The 14,389-nt window shown below is 31.8% G+C and overlaps 1 long non-coding RNA gene across 1 annotated transcript; it reads left to right on the top strand.

Annotated features, from left to right (window-relative positions):
- Window positions 1–3,112: 3,112 nt before the first annotated feature.
- LOC143076229 (uncharacterized) lies at window positions 3,113–13,210 on the top strand. The gene is made up of 4 exons (XR_012978572.1): window positions 3,113–3,228; window positions 5,242–5,422; window positions 6,212–6,316; window positions 8,041–13,210. It is a non-coding gene; the product is annotated as an uncharacterized LOC143076229 (long non-coding RNA).
- Window positions 13,211–14,389: the final 1,179 nt, after the last annotated feature.

The raw sequence follows: 14,389 nt of genomic DNA, 5'->3' as shown, positions 1-14,389 counted from the left end.
TTCAAGGAATGAAACATCAGGTACCTTTTTTTATTATTATTTAGAACGATAATATGTTGTATGGCATTCGTTGTTGTTATGTATCCAGACGATTATCATTTAAAGCTTGCTGAAACTTGCATACCAGGAAATAACCTTTGATCTTCCACAGGACAACCCGCAATATTTTTCAATTTTGATCATAGTATAACGCACCCTACAAAAGAGGGACGAAAGATACCAGAGGGACAGTCAAACTAATAAATAAAAAAAAAAACTGACAACGGCATGGCTAAAAATAAAAGAGAAAAACAGACAAATAATAGTGCACATGACCAACTCCTTAATTATAAACCCCTCATCAATCTTTTGGATCACTGTCACTGCATCAATGAAATTAAATAACTCAATCTTTCAGACATTTGCATCTTAATGTAAACATTTTTCTTGATTTAATATTGGAGGTTACATTAGCTATATTTCAGTCAGAAATGAATTAAATATGAATTTAGAGTCCCTACAATTTCGCAAATTCTGTACTAAAATAACAAAATGCATGCTTTGTTATTTTTATTCAGTTAATTGGACCATACATGGAAGTGTTCACTTTGGAAATACAACAATTCTTCACTGTAGGATTGACAGGAAATTTAATGTATGTGAGCATGTTTTGCATATTAGGCGATGGACAAAATATCAAACGCAAACTATATTAACATTTGATGAAATTTCGTCAAATGAAACCAAATACAAAGGGAAGGTCAACAAACATTGCACAACTTCTTCTCTCCATATTCATAATTTTGGACCAAGTGATTTTGGAGTTTATACCTGTAGTTTTGGTCATCATAGCAAAGAAATCCGATTAGATAGAAGTAAGTGTTTGAGTCTTGTTAAAACATGAAGTTATCAAATTATCTGTTGAATGCTCAATGACTTTTTGTTTAACATGCTAAAGTTCAGTAGCTAAGCATTGCATTCAGATAAAGGATCAAAAGCATAGACCAGATGAGAGTTAAAGGTGGTTAATTAGGACTGTCATACAGGACGAAGTGTCTACTTACACAATAAACACAAGTAAATACACGGTATCGGTAGCAGGGATATACATTTTGGTTTGAAAGTCTTGGTGACCATGTTATTTACCAATGGTAACCCATTGTGGTAACTATTTATGCTTACAGATACACAATAGTGAAGGTTCTTGGTTTGTTTGCGAGCATCATACCTTTTGGTAGAAACAAAACAAAATCACAATAATAATCTTGTCTACCAAAGTTGTTCAATTTCCGCAGTATGAAAGTTGTTTCGATATAAACTGCTGATTTTTAATCTATTATTTAAGTTTATCCAAGAGATAAAATAGCGCCATCAAATAACGTATCTTTTAAAACTAAAAAAAAAATAAAGAAAGACAAGATAAAAACAAATCATGAACTACGTTGTAAAGATTAGAAATTGACCATCAGTCTGCAACCAAATTCGGAGGATAATTCAAGAGCTTCGGATGGTTGCTTGATGACTTTTGCTCAACAGATTCTATGGAAAATAATAATGAAAATGTAACTACGTCGAACTTAACATTACGTGTTCACTTAAGAATGAAGGTATTCCATAAATGTTAAAGATAATTAATACTTACTACACTGTAATATGAGAACTAACCCCACCATATAATGTATTTATGTGTCTGTCCCAAATCAGGAGACTGTAATTCAGTGGTTGTCGTTTGTTTATTTGTTACATATTTGATTTTTGTTCATATGTTTTTAAATAAATAAGGCCGTTAGTTTTCTTGTTTGAATTGTTTTACATTGTCATTTCGGGGCCTTTGTTAGCCGACTATGTGGTGTGTGATTTGTTCATTGACCGTGTCGTCACCTTTAATTGTTAATTTCTGTGTCAGTTTGGTCTCTCGTTGAGTTGTCTCATTAGCAATCATACCACATATTCTTTTTAATAATATTTTCTGTGGGTATAATCTGCAAAGTACCAAATGTTTTGAAGTCGATGCTAGCATATCTGAATTATACAAATGTTTGTGAATCAGTTCCTAAAAGGTCGAATTACGCTTTGTGAACGTGGAGTTACCATATCCCTCAAAATTGACCTTTCACGGGTTTAGCTTTAATGTTATGGATTTTTTTGATGTCTTAATAATTGAAATTTTATTTCTTTCTTAAACTTATGTCTTAGTCGTACTAATATACAAGAAAGAAAAAAACAACATGCGCTTGGAAATCATTTTTTTCATTATGGTGGCCAAACTTCAATAACTAGAAATATATTATATTTTTGTATTTAGAATGCAAAATATACATTAAGTAATATTATCTAGTTCTGAACAGAGGTGTTTCTAGATGAAAACTGAAGTGTTATTGTGATAAACAGGTTTCTGTATGTTAGGGATATATGTGACAATTCGATTCCCCCCCCCCCAAAAAAAATCTAAGGATGTTTTGCCATAAAAATATACCTGCTAAGCTGTAGTTAGGAATTTGGGTCTAAAACTGTCTTGAATTTGTACTTTATTCTTGCCTTTTGATTTTGGTTTTAAGCGTCACCATTGAGTCTATTTATACGTAAAACAAATGCAACTCGCACGTCTGGCATACTCAATTTTAATTCTGGTATATATGATGAATTGATTATAGAACGATATATCTGGTAGAATATATCTACATATCAACCAAATGTCTAGCCTTTTTTCGTTCTACTATAGAGGTATATATCGTCTGTATTATATTCATTAAGGAAACAGCTGGATAAATAAGAGCACAAATAGAGAGGCGCAAGAAACAAGAGGGCATTCAAAATCATAAGTAGAAAACAAATCGAAAACGCCATGGTTAAAAAAGTAAAAGACCACAATATCACCTTCTCTAGGTAATACCGTCTATTTACGTATATATCGTCAAGACAAGATAAAAAAAAACAATATTTAAAATATAGTCAAGGTATTTAATAAATGTTTTGTATTGTATTGTTTTTATCAGACGTTTCTGATTAATCCGATGTACCAGATGAAATTCACATTGAAAAAAAACTGTTGATCTTTAACATTGTAAATGAATATATAGTTGTCAGATTTCTTCAACTCATATCATCATAAATTTATCAATACTTGTTCTAGGTAATCAATCAAAGGAAAATATAGTTGTTCATATGTTATGCTCAAAAGACCATCTTGAATTGGAAGTGGAGATGCAAGAGACCTTTCCAACACCTTTGTGTTACGCCAATATAACGGTAAACAGTGTTTGTTGCACCAACTTTGTTCCATTTCCGAGTGAATCAATGCATGTATATATTATAAACCTAGTTTTCTGTCCACGATTTTATCATTATTTACTCAAACATATTATATATTCGTCATCTTTTTCTCTCTCTGTCTGTTATGTTCTGAAAATATGGTAGCTCATTGAAGAGGTAGTTTACCAATTGTCACTTTATAGTATACAATCAACAAAGAAGCATGGATATTGAGCACTTGTAAAACATGGATATTGAGCACTTGTAAAACATGGACAATCAGATAAAACTTTATTTCAATGACAGATCCATGCGTATTGCGATCCTTGCATTTTTACGAGAGGGTCACGCTTAGGTCACTTGCATGCGGAAAATATGTCGGCGAGTTGATTCCCGGAAGTAAGCAATTAAGAAAAGTAATCTTCTTCTAAATATTGCAAATTAAAGAATGTTCTTCAGAAAAAAAAATATATTTACCTAAGTTTAATAATGAAAACTATCCATTTTGTTATAAGAAACATATGCATCTTTTTTTATTTGAGGTTTCATAGGACTTTTTAATATCAAGTACGTACCACTAGGCCTGTATTGTTATGTGTTTAGCTCATTGAAATTGTTTTCATTTATCGTTGTGAGTGTTTATAATAAAAGTTAATAAATATAATTTCAATCGGTTGAATTTAAGAATTAGAATGACATTATTTTCTTCTGAATTGTCTGCCCATAGGTGGCATTTTTATGTTATGTGTTACATCTTATTTGGCGGTTAAATCATTCGACATGACAGGGTCCATTCGATCGGTCACGTTTATTTTTTAATACAAAGTACTACGGTTTTCATAGATTTTGTATCATGCATTAAGAGATTGTTTTGCTTTACATGTGTGGGTTCACTGAATGAACTATTTACATATTTGTACGAGGACATTATAAAGATGTGTATATTATGTACATGAGATATATTAAATCATGGTAATTAAACAAGCCATCGACTCTGTCGTGTGGTATTGCACTTTACTATTATTGTTATTATTATTATGAGAATAATATGTGGTTTTGATATATGGGTATTAACGGAAAAAAAAGACAACTACTTCTTTACAAGATGGACAATGCCTTTTTATGTATAACAACACTAAATTCGACATTTTTGTAGTGAAAATTTGTTTTCAACATTTTTTCAACTTGAAAAAACACGAACGTAACAGTTTAATGCTAACAGATCTCATTAAATCATCTATCTTCTCTGTTTATCTGTAATATTGCATAATAATTTGCAATGAGAGGATGTCATTTGAAAGTAAGGATGGGTTTTGTACAGTGTACAAGAGTTGAGAACTGAAAAATCTTATGGACACAACACGCACCGATATCGTTAATGATCACAAAATCATATTTTGAAAGCGTTTATAACTAGTGAGTTATGAAAAACAAATCGTGTTCATCTCATTTTTAATGAATCAATTAGTCTTTGAATAATCGATCTAACTCTAAGTTTCTGGTTAATCTTTACTGTCAAGCGTAGTCATGACAATCTCTTCAGCTTTCATTTTTATGCCCCCCCCCCCTATGATAGTAGAGGGGCATTTTGTTTTCTGGTCTGTGGGTCCGTTTGTCCGTCTGTTCGTTCGTTCGTTCGTCCGACCGTTGTCCCGCTTCAGGTTAAAGTTTTAAATTGGTCAAGGTTGTTTTTGATGAAGTTGAAGTCCACTTAACTTGAAACTTAGTACACATGTTCCTTATGATATGATCTTTCTAATTTTAATTTTAATTAGAGTTTTTACCCAAATTTCACGGTCCACTGATCATAGAAAATGATAGTGCGAGTGGGACATCCGTGTACTGGGGACACATTCTTGTTTGTAATGCTTTACCTGGACTTTCAAATGTATGTAAAATAATGCTATGTATATCATTGCTAACAAAAACATAATGATTCGTTAAATAGTTTAACAAAAGAAACATTTTTCCTGTGATAATAGATGATTCCAAATGAATGTTTTATTTCAGAATAATTTTAAAAAGCAAAACCGTATAGTACATACAAATATAACAGGTCCTCAGTACCTAACACAAGACAAGAGTAGATATATATTGAAGGATCATAGCTGCTCTGGTGTCATACAAGCATTTTGTTTTTTTGGCAAAATGAAAGTTGAAGTATTAAACAGAACTTATAACTGTTGTACAGGTATGCAAACATTTTTAAGCTATATAATTGATTGAATAATTGAAGGAAACCAATAAGTTTTAATACCAAGCCAGTCAAACTTTATAATCATCGCCTATTAGAGAGTATCGATATTGCCACACACTGAGAGAAACAATTTGAAAGATGGGACACAATTTCTAAACAAATCTTATATCATTGTGTTATTTCGTTTATACAATTAGCTGTTAGAAGAAGATCTTTGTTATGCTTTGTTGAATGTCTAATGTGCTTACCGACACTTGCGGGAATATATTTATTTTTTAGGTAATATTTGTTTCTGCTTTTTAAAACATCGGTCGATGGAAACACGGTTAAAGGAGCAAACAATGTATCGTCTTTCAAATCAATACATGTACATTATAAATGCTCAATTAGAAATAGATTGACAATCGAACCAAATTCAAGTTGTTCCTAAACACAGAACACACCAAATAGCATAAATCTAATACGGAATTATTAAAATCAATGTATAAGTGGTTAAAACTTTTGAATTCACTATCCTGAGAATTCAAATAATTAAAAAGGGTAATTTGGCCCTCGGACGTTTTTGCAAGACATTTCACTCTTTTCAAATAATGTTATATTGTTCACTTCTACTATATGTATACTTTTAGTTTTGAATAATAGACGATTGGTCAAGCTTTATTCATGTAAAATACAAGAAAAAACCAAACCAAAAACACATTTCTCTCATAATCCAATGGAATAACTGTATTTAAAAAAAAAGATTATCATACTTGTTATAATTATTATTATCAATTGTTTCAGATCGGCATGTCTCTTGGAAATTAATTGTACCTATTGGGTGTGCGATTATTATCTCATTTGTTGTTAGTGTGTTTCTTGTTTATCTGTTCAAAAAGAAGAAAAAAGGTAAGAATTCAAATGAGAATAAGAACTCATTAACTTTAAATTTCTCATTTGAGATAAAAATTTGAATATTTTTTGTTAAGATGGTCATTACCAATGATTGGAAATGACGAGGTTTGAAGGTCTAGAGTATTCAACATGGTCAAAACATTATACGTGCGTTGGATAATATATTTATTTTTATACCGGGCGATCATTATCGCAAACAATATATTAAAGCAAAATAAAAGTGTGGAAAAAAGTGAAAATGATCAGTTTTTTAAGTTTATAAATGATTAGATTATACCAAAACCACAACAGATGCAGTTAGGTCGGCCTCATATCTTGACTAACATATATAAACTGACAATGAGGGTCGTTTGAAAAGAAAAGTTTACGACAAAAAAGATAAGTTCAGCTTTGCAATTGTGAACTTTCCATTTCTAAGTAGCAACATTCCAGCAACACCTGCATACGGGGTATATATCTCCGAATTGATACGATATTCCCGTGCTTGTATTTCCTATCATGATTGTCTTGATAGGGGGTTGCTGCTCACAAGGAAGTTCCAAATGGTGAAGTCGAAATCATCACTGCGTAAAGGAGTAGGTCCGGTAAGGACCGATTTTGGCCTCAAACTTCAGTTTCATCTGACGAAAGATTTTGACCACTTTTTAAACACTTAAGTGTCTATTTCATTTGATTAAATTAATTTATGTGAAAGATTTTTACTTATTTAGTCATTTTAAACGATCCGATTCAAGCTCAAATATGAAAAATCTACCAAATATGCAAAAATATGTCACTTTTCAGATGGTTTTTGTCAAAAATGAAATTGGCCGCATCCGTGTTCATCCTTAATCTTTATATATGTTATGTATTATCATCAATTACAACTTCCATTTCAATATATTGGATGAACACGAATGCGGCCACTTTCGTTTTACACGGAACCCGTCTAAAATTTTACAAAAATGCTGGAATTGTGAAGATTTCAGTAATTTAGCTTGAATTAATGTTGCTCGTACCCAATATAAATTATGTGCATTGTATTGTCAAAAACAGCCCATATTTATGTAGCAGAACCATTCTACTATCCAATAAATAACTAAAAGTTTACATTTTAACAATTTTGTAAAACTGCTATATTTTGGGGCCAAAAAGAGGTCTTACTGAACCTACTCCTTTTATGGACGCCATCACGAGTTGGTTGACCGTTATACAATTACCGTTTCACAAATGATATCGGATATGTTCCATATGTCGTAACTACAATCTCCTTCCCATTCATGAAGGTGACCTACCGAATTAGACTATTTACCGGATTTGTTATAACATAAACAACACGACGGGTGCCACATGTGGAGCATGATCTTCTTACTCTGCCGGAGCACCTGAGATCACCCTTAGTTTTTGGTGGAGTTCGTGTTGCTTATTCTTTAGTTTTCTATGATGTGTCATTTGTTCTTTTGTCTGTTTGTCTTCTTTCATTTTTAGCCAGGCGTTGTTTATTTATTTTTTATTTATTAGTTTGACTGTCCCTCTGGTATCTTTCATCCCTCTTTTAAAATATTTCGACAAATTATCTTGAAGTTAAATCATAAAGCATGTGAAGGTTCTTTCCGAGAGAGTATCTGTAATTTTTGTAACTTCATTTACAAAACATACTGAAGTAAAATATTTGTTAAAACGAGTTACATGTGATGTATTTATTTTACAAAAATTCAGTTATTTATTGCTTCTTTTAGGCATTTGTCGAAAAGAAGAAAGAAGGAGTGTCGATTATTTTTCCTTGAAACAAGAAGATAGGCCAACGTATTAGAAGTTAAAATTCCAATACTACGTTGAGGAGTTGATGAAATACTGATTATCACTAACCTGTTGACCCTGAAATTCGTGCGTTCGTGGCAGGTGCGTTTGACTCCATCTTCATTGTATTTCTTTCTGACGTTTGACAGTTCTTAGGGACTATACAATAGTAATCTGAGGGTGGGGCCGGTGTACAGCAACTATTTAAAAAAAACTTATTATAAAAAAGTTCTTGTCCCGCTTCAATTAATGAAAAAAAAGTCCTGGTTCCGCTGAAAAAAAAATAAAACATACATATGGAAACATGGTATTTTTTTTTAACTTAAATGCACAACATTCAATAAAACATGTATATCAGAGTTGGTATTTCAACTCAAACACAGATATTTAAATTATTTTTCTTAAGGAAGTCAACTAAGGAGTGCTGTGATTGGATGTAAGAGTACACTATATTTGTTTATGTATCTATGTATAACTGCAGTGTGCATATTTACAATATAAATTTTGAAACCTTTTGAAATATTTAATAGAGAATTATTCGAAAAAACTTTCAAAATTTCATAAATTTGGTGTAAAATGACGGTAGGCATTGATAACATAAACAAGCTCCGTTGGAAGTTGGTCATGATACTAAATTTTAAAACAAAGTGATAAAGTACTAACATCACTTATAACTATTTCATCCAGGTTTTAATTATATAAAGTGGTACATTTATAATATGTTTGCATTGCCGCATATGACAGAATAAATAGTACCTTTTCCCCTTTACTGAAAATAGGAAGGGAAATCAAAAGAAAACTGACTTCAGTTATGTTATACCAGTTTCAAGCTTTTGATTAGTTAATTATATTTAATTTATTACAGAGAATAGAAATAGAAATTTTTCACTGAGAACACTACTGTGTTGAGAAAAGTTCTGATTCATCATAATTAGTCAAACTGGTGGGTACTAATATAAGTCTTTATTCTAGGATTTCAATATTAACTATAATGAATTAAATGCATCAAACTATAGTTCTTTTATTTTTGTTTTCACCTTTCGCAATGATTAATTCAATTGGAAACACCATAATTCAAGTCGCGACACATATTTTTTGTTGAAATTTTGTTGAAATATTTTCACCTGCGTATTTCCCCAGCTATAATCTATTAAAATGGGAAATGTTCTGGTTAAGTTTGTACTGTTTATGGAGTGAGGCAATATCTAGTCATAGTTGAAGCATTTACAGTGTTAAAACTGTCAATCTAAGAAAAAAGAGCCCCGTTGAAACTAAATTAAAATATCTCCCGTGTAAAGAATTGTTTACATTCTTTTCAATTCATGCAGCAAATATTCCAATAGTGCTTCATTTCGTAGTTTCTCTGGCAAATTTAGTTTATCATTTTCTACTGTTTGCAAGGACTTTTGTTGGAATTAATACTCCCAAGGGACATAACTCAGCGTTTTCATAGAATAAGTTGTAATGATTTTAAAGTTAAAGATTAATTTACAATACAATTAAAGTTGTTTTATGTTTAAACAATTATTTACCATATGTTATGAAATGATAATTTATAAAACATTGTTTATAGTTTTTCAGATATTTTATTTATACAGAAAATGCTTAACAATAATGTAATATAATCACTTTAATGTATTTTAAAGGAAATGTAGGCGCATCTCTATCGAAGGGATAAGCCAATCTAAGTTGTCCAAATATAGAAAAAGTCAGAATCATCAAAAACTTTTCTTAAAAACTTTAACCATGGCGATTCAAAATGATTGTCGACCGACAATTTGTATAATAATTGAAAAGCCAAATAAGACAGTTTTAATCCTTTCCAGATAAAAGTCGTGTCCAAAATGCAATCATTTTTAGTTTGATATCTAGTTGAACAGGAAAATGCCAAGTTCGTCATAAATCATATAGTTTGGGATGGATAATTTTAACTTAAGTAACAATTTACCAAATCGTAATTGTACCCTTTCAATACATTGAATATTTTTACAAAATCCCCATACTCCTGACCCATACAAAAGGGTTACAGGTCATAAGTCCGACAGCCCATTGGTCCGACAAACCATTAGTCCGACAACCCAATAGTCCGACAACCATTGCTCCGACAGCCCAATACTCCGACAACCCATTGTTCCGACAGCCCAATACTCCGACAACCCATTAGTCCGACACTTATCAAGTCAATTATTAGGGTATCAGGGTAAAATAAAACTTGTCTGTCTGTATTATTACGTTTAAATATGTAATAATATATTTTAACAAATAACTCCGTATATATAACATAAGGCTGAGGTAGTTCGAATACTTTCTATACACTCAATTCGAAATTTGTATATAGACTAGAACAGAAAATATTATTTCATTTTCCAAATTAAAGGGTATATAAACAGCATATAAATAAAAAACAACCAGTGATGGTGCGCGCTACTGATGATGCTCCCGCACAAATACTTCGTTGTTGAGTTGTGAATCTGAAAAAGCCTCACACCGAATACCTTACTTATATAAACCTTGAAACCAAATTTCAGAAATCATTGTATTGTAGTTCTTGCAAAAAATGTGACGACAAATTTCAACTTGGCTGTCATGTGAAAAGTGTTCGGTAAACAGGAATTTGTTGAGTAATGAATCTGAAAACGTATCACACGATATAGCCGACTTCAATAAACCTTTCAGAAATTCTTGCAATGTCTTCATGAAAAAGATGCAACGAAAATATCCATGGGATGGACGGACGGACAGACAGAGGTAAAACAGTATATTCCCACTTTTGCGAAGCGGCGGTATAATGATTGGGTCAACATTTAGACTTTATAAAACTAATATCATAGTAATATGGTATAATTATCTTTATAACACCGTAAGCCTCAGTCACAATCGGACCCCAAAAAAAATAAATAGAAAAAAAAACCCAACTAGCACATTGATATCAAATAACAGTCAGTATCAAACCATGTACTACATAATTCAAAAGAACTAACAATGTAATCATCATTTTCCCCCCTATAATAGTAAAGTTTTCTTGTGTTTACATCGAAGTTTTTTCATATTTATCTTTCAAAGTTCTGACATGTGCTAGACTGAATATGCTGAAAGAGTTCATCCCTCAAATTTTGACAATGTGAGCATTCGATTGAAAAATGACGTTCATCCTCAACTTTATCAGCTGTACATTACGATTTTTTTAAATTGACATTTTCAATTCTTAATGTAATGGGTGAGCACCGATTCTTAATTAACATATGAACTTCCTTTCTTAAAATCAATGATATCTAAATATTTTTCTCCTTGAAGACAATCTTTAAATGAAAAATAGGTGTCAAGTTTGCCACAAAACACATAATGTAGTAAGTTTTTACAATTAGACAATTTGAGAAAGACACAATTGCAAACAGGACAAGAATGTCACACACTGTCCTAGATTTCTTACTAGTTGTTATTTGCTTTTATATTTCTATGTCATAAACAGTCACCGACCCGATGAATATTTTTAAAAATAGAAGTTGTCGAAATGTTCATGTCTGTCATATTTGTTTTTCGGAATAAGTTTTGTTGTAAATCATCAGTCCTGCACTTCCTTCAACCATTACAAAAGAGGCATATTTTTCTAGATTTTACCTGTAAGACTATGTCTGATCAGTCGCTATTGGAAGTGCTATATACTGTCTCCGTATTTCGTGGATTCACATTCCCGAACATGATACCGTATTCATAATTGGAATTGCTAATCTTTTCTGAGAACATATTTCGTCCTATTTGTCATCTTATTTTTTAAGGATCTGGGTATGTATTTGTCTCTTTGTTTTTCTCAATTTGACTGACGCTATATTAGTCCCTTATTTCTGTGACAAAATTAATTTAAATAAACATCAGATGAGTGATACAAAGGGTAGAAAGTGTTGCGACCAAGGAGGGCGGGTAGTGTTATCCAACTCCGATATATTTCTTTATGTAGTTTATAGTGATGAAACCTCACTCCCCTGATACGCGAAAAGGGGGTAACCGACGATCTAGTGAAAGAAGGTAGATCAAGACACACAAAAAACACAGCGAACTAGAACAGCACAGGCTGACAGTGGACACACAAACGGCGAAATGTAAAGAAAAATAAAATACCCAGACACGTAAAACGAAAGAGGGACCAGGGTAAGGACTGAGCAGTTGCAATAAGCATGTGTATCAACTCCAATATACTGGGACTTATATCCCGCATGGAAAGAATAATTGGGGTCAACACGGACAATCACAAATAATACAGAGAACGGAGTTGGTCTTTTTAGAGAAAAATTACCCATACACATATGAAAAAATCATTGTCGGAATAATGGGCTGTCGGAGTTATGGGTTGTCGGAATAGTGGGCTGTCGGAGTAATGGGCTGTCGGAATAATGGTTGTCGGACTAATGGGATGTCACCTACAAAAGAATGGGCTTTACCATTTTATTAAACAGTTCTATTTGACATTCAATTGCTAAATTATGAATGCGACCTCTTTTTAAAACCTCGTTCATTGCTTTTTTTGTCTTCTCTGCTTGCTTTATTATTGCTTTACTAAAATTTGCTAGTCCTGCTAAATAGTATACCAAGATAGTTAAGTTCATGAACTATATCTATATCTGCCCCATTTAAGAAAAAAATAAAATCTGCACAAGGCCTTTCCCTGGAAAATACCATGACTTTGGTTTTGTTAACATTTACCTTCAGTCTCAGTCTATATATTACACTGTTACAGTACTTTCCAAATTTGTTAAATATGTTTTGTAAGTCTTCTTTTGATTCAGACATTATAACCGTATCGTCTGCATATATCAGAATAAAAAGTTTCAGGTAAATGTTTACACCAATATCACATGAAAAATAGTCTGATTTCTGTTTATTATATGTAATACAGGATTTAATAAGTAAATATATGATGATCCATACATCTTATTGATGTTACAATTGTATACAAGTCAATATTAAATAGTGAAAGTGAAAGTTTAGAATAATTCAATCTGAAGTATTTGATGTTCGAAGCAACGTCCTAGATCTTAACTGCAAACAGAGTATGTAGTCGTAGATGTGATGAAACATTTTTCTGATTGGTTTCAATTTATACAATCGAACATTTCAGTCGTGTTTATTTTGTTTATTTATATTCATTTGCATGTTATATATTTATGTTTAGTTTTGTTTGATTTTGTTCAGTTTAGTTTTAGTAAAATATTATTTTTTACTTGTGTTTCTATGAATGTTGGCCAACTGACAAACCGATTATCCTACGTCTTTACAATCTGAGCGTCACTCATTAGTCGTATGTAGACGAAACGCACATCAAGCGTATCAAATTATATGCCTTGTACCTTTGATAACTATTCAAAACCAGTTGAGACATCATCTTAAAATTTTGTATATTCATGGTAATCACGTTTACTTAGTAGCATTTAATAAATGCAAAAACAAAATGAAAATATGTCATCTGGACCCGATTTCTCAGTCACGGTAACAAATTCTCTGCACATTAAGAACCATTTCAACAACTTTTAGATGGTCTGTAGATTCACAAGGTCAATATTTCTATTCCTATTTAATGTATCCTCATTTTCCAGGGGCAGTTCAAATTTCCTAGACCTTCATCACGGATGGCCTCCATGATAGAACTTACTTATTGTACATTAATCATTGTTCATTTCTTCTCGTCCTCAACATGCAAGAAATATTTGTCACTTGATGTTAAGCAACCAACATTCAATCAACCATATACTCTGAGTGTTTATACTTCTGTCAGTTCTTTTAAACTGCTAAGCGTCATCTGCCATTGTATCCGACATACATTTTGTAAATTTCAATTACAGTTTTACTTTTGAAAGGATGGTTAATTTGAAAATGCTATTTGTAAACGAAACGTTACTACAAGTAAAACAGAAATGAAACTTTAGGGATAAAATATATCAGAATTATACTTCCTGTTATATAGAAATAAGATAGAAGCATCTAACATCTACTTTCTTACTTATAGGATAAAACAAGCAGTACTATGCGCTCATACTAAAATATATAACGATGACTAATTTATTTGAATTGACTTTTTTATTTGCGGATTGATTTAGTAATGAATAAGGAATAAAAGATTACTATGTTGCTCATCGTTGAAGGTCGTATATGTGCTTACATCTCCGACATTTTGTCTCTGGTAGATATTTGTTTCATTGCAATCATTCCAAATTTTCTAACTTTTATGTGCATGTGTATTCCAAATGTTAAATGATATAATATTGGTCAATGATTAGGTAGATGAATAACGGAAGA

The sequence above is a fragment of the Mytilus galloprovincialis genome, chromosome 5 (assembly GCF_965363235.1).
Source record: "Mytilus galloprovincialis chromosome 5, xbMytGall1.hap1.1, whole genome shotgun sequence".
In the NCBI taxonomy this organism is placed as follows: Eukaryota; Metazoa; Mollusca; class Bivalvia; order Mytilida; family Mytilidae; genus Mytilus; species Mytilus galloprovincialis.
The sequence above is the reverse complement of the archived record's forward strand: the minus strand, read 5'-3'. Positions and strand labels throughout refer to the sequence as shown.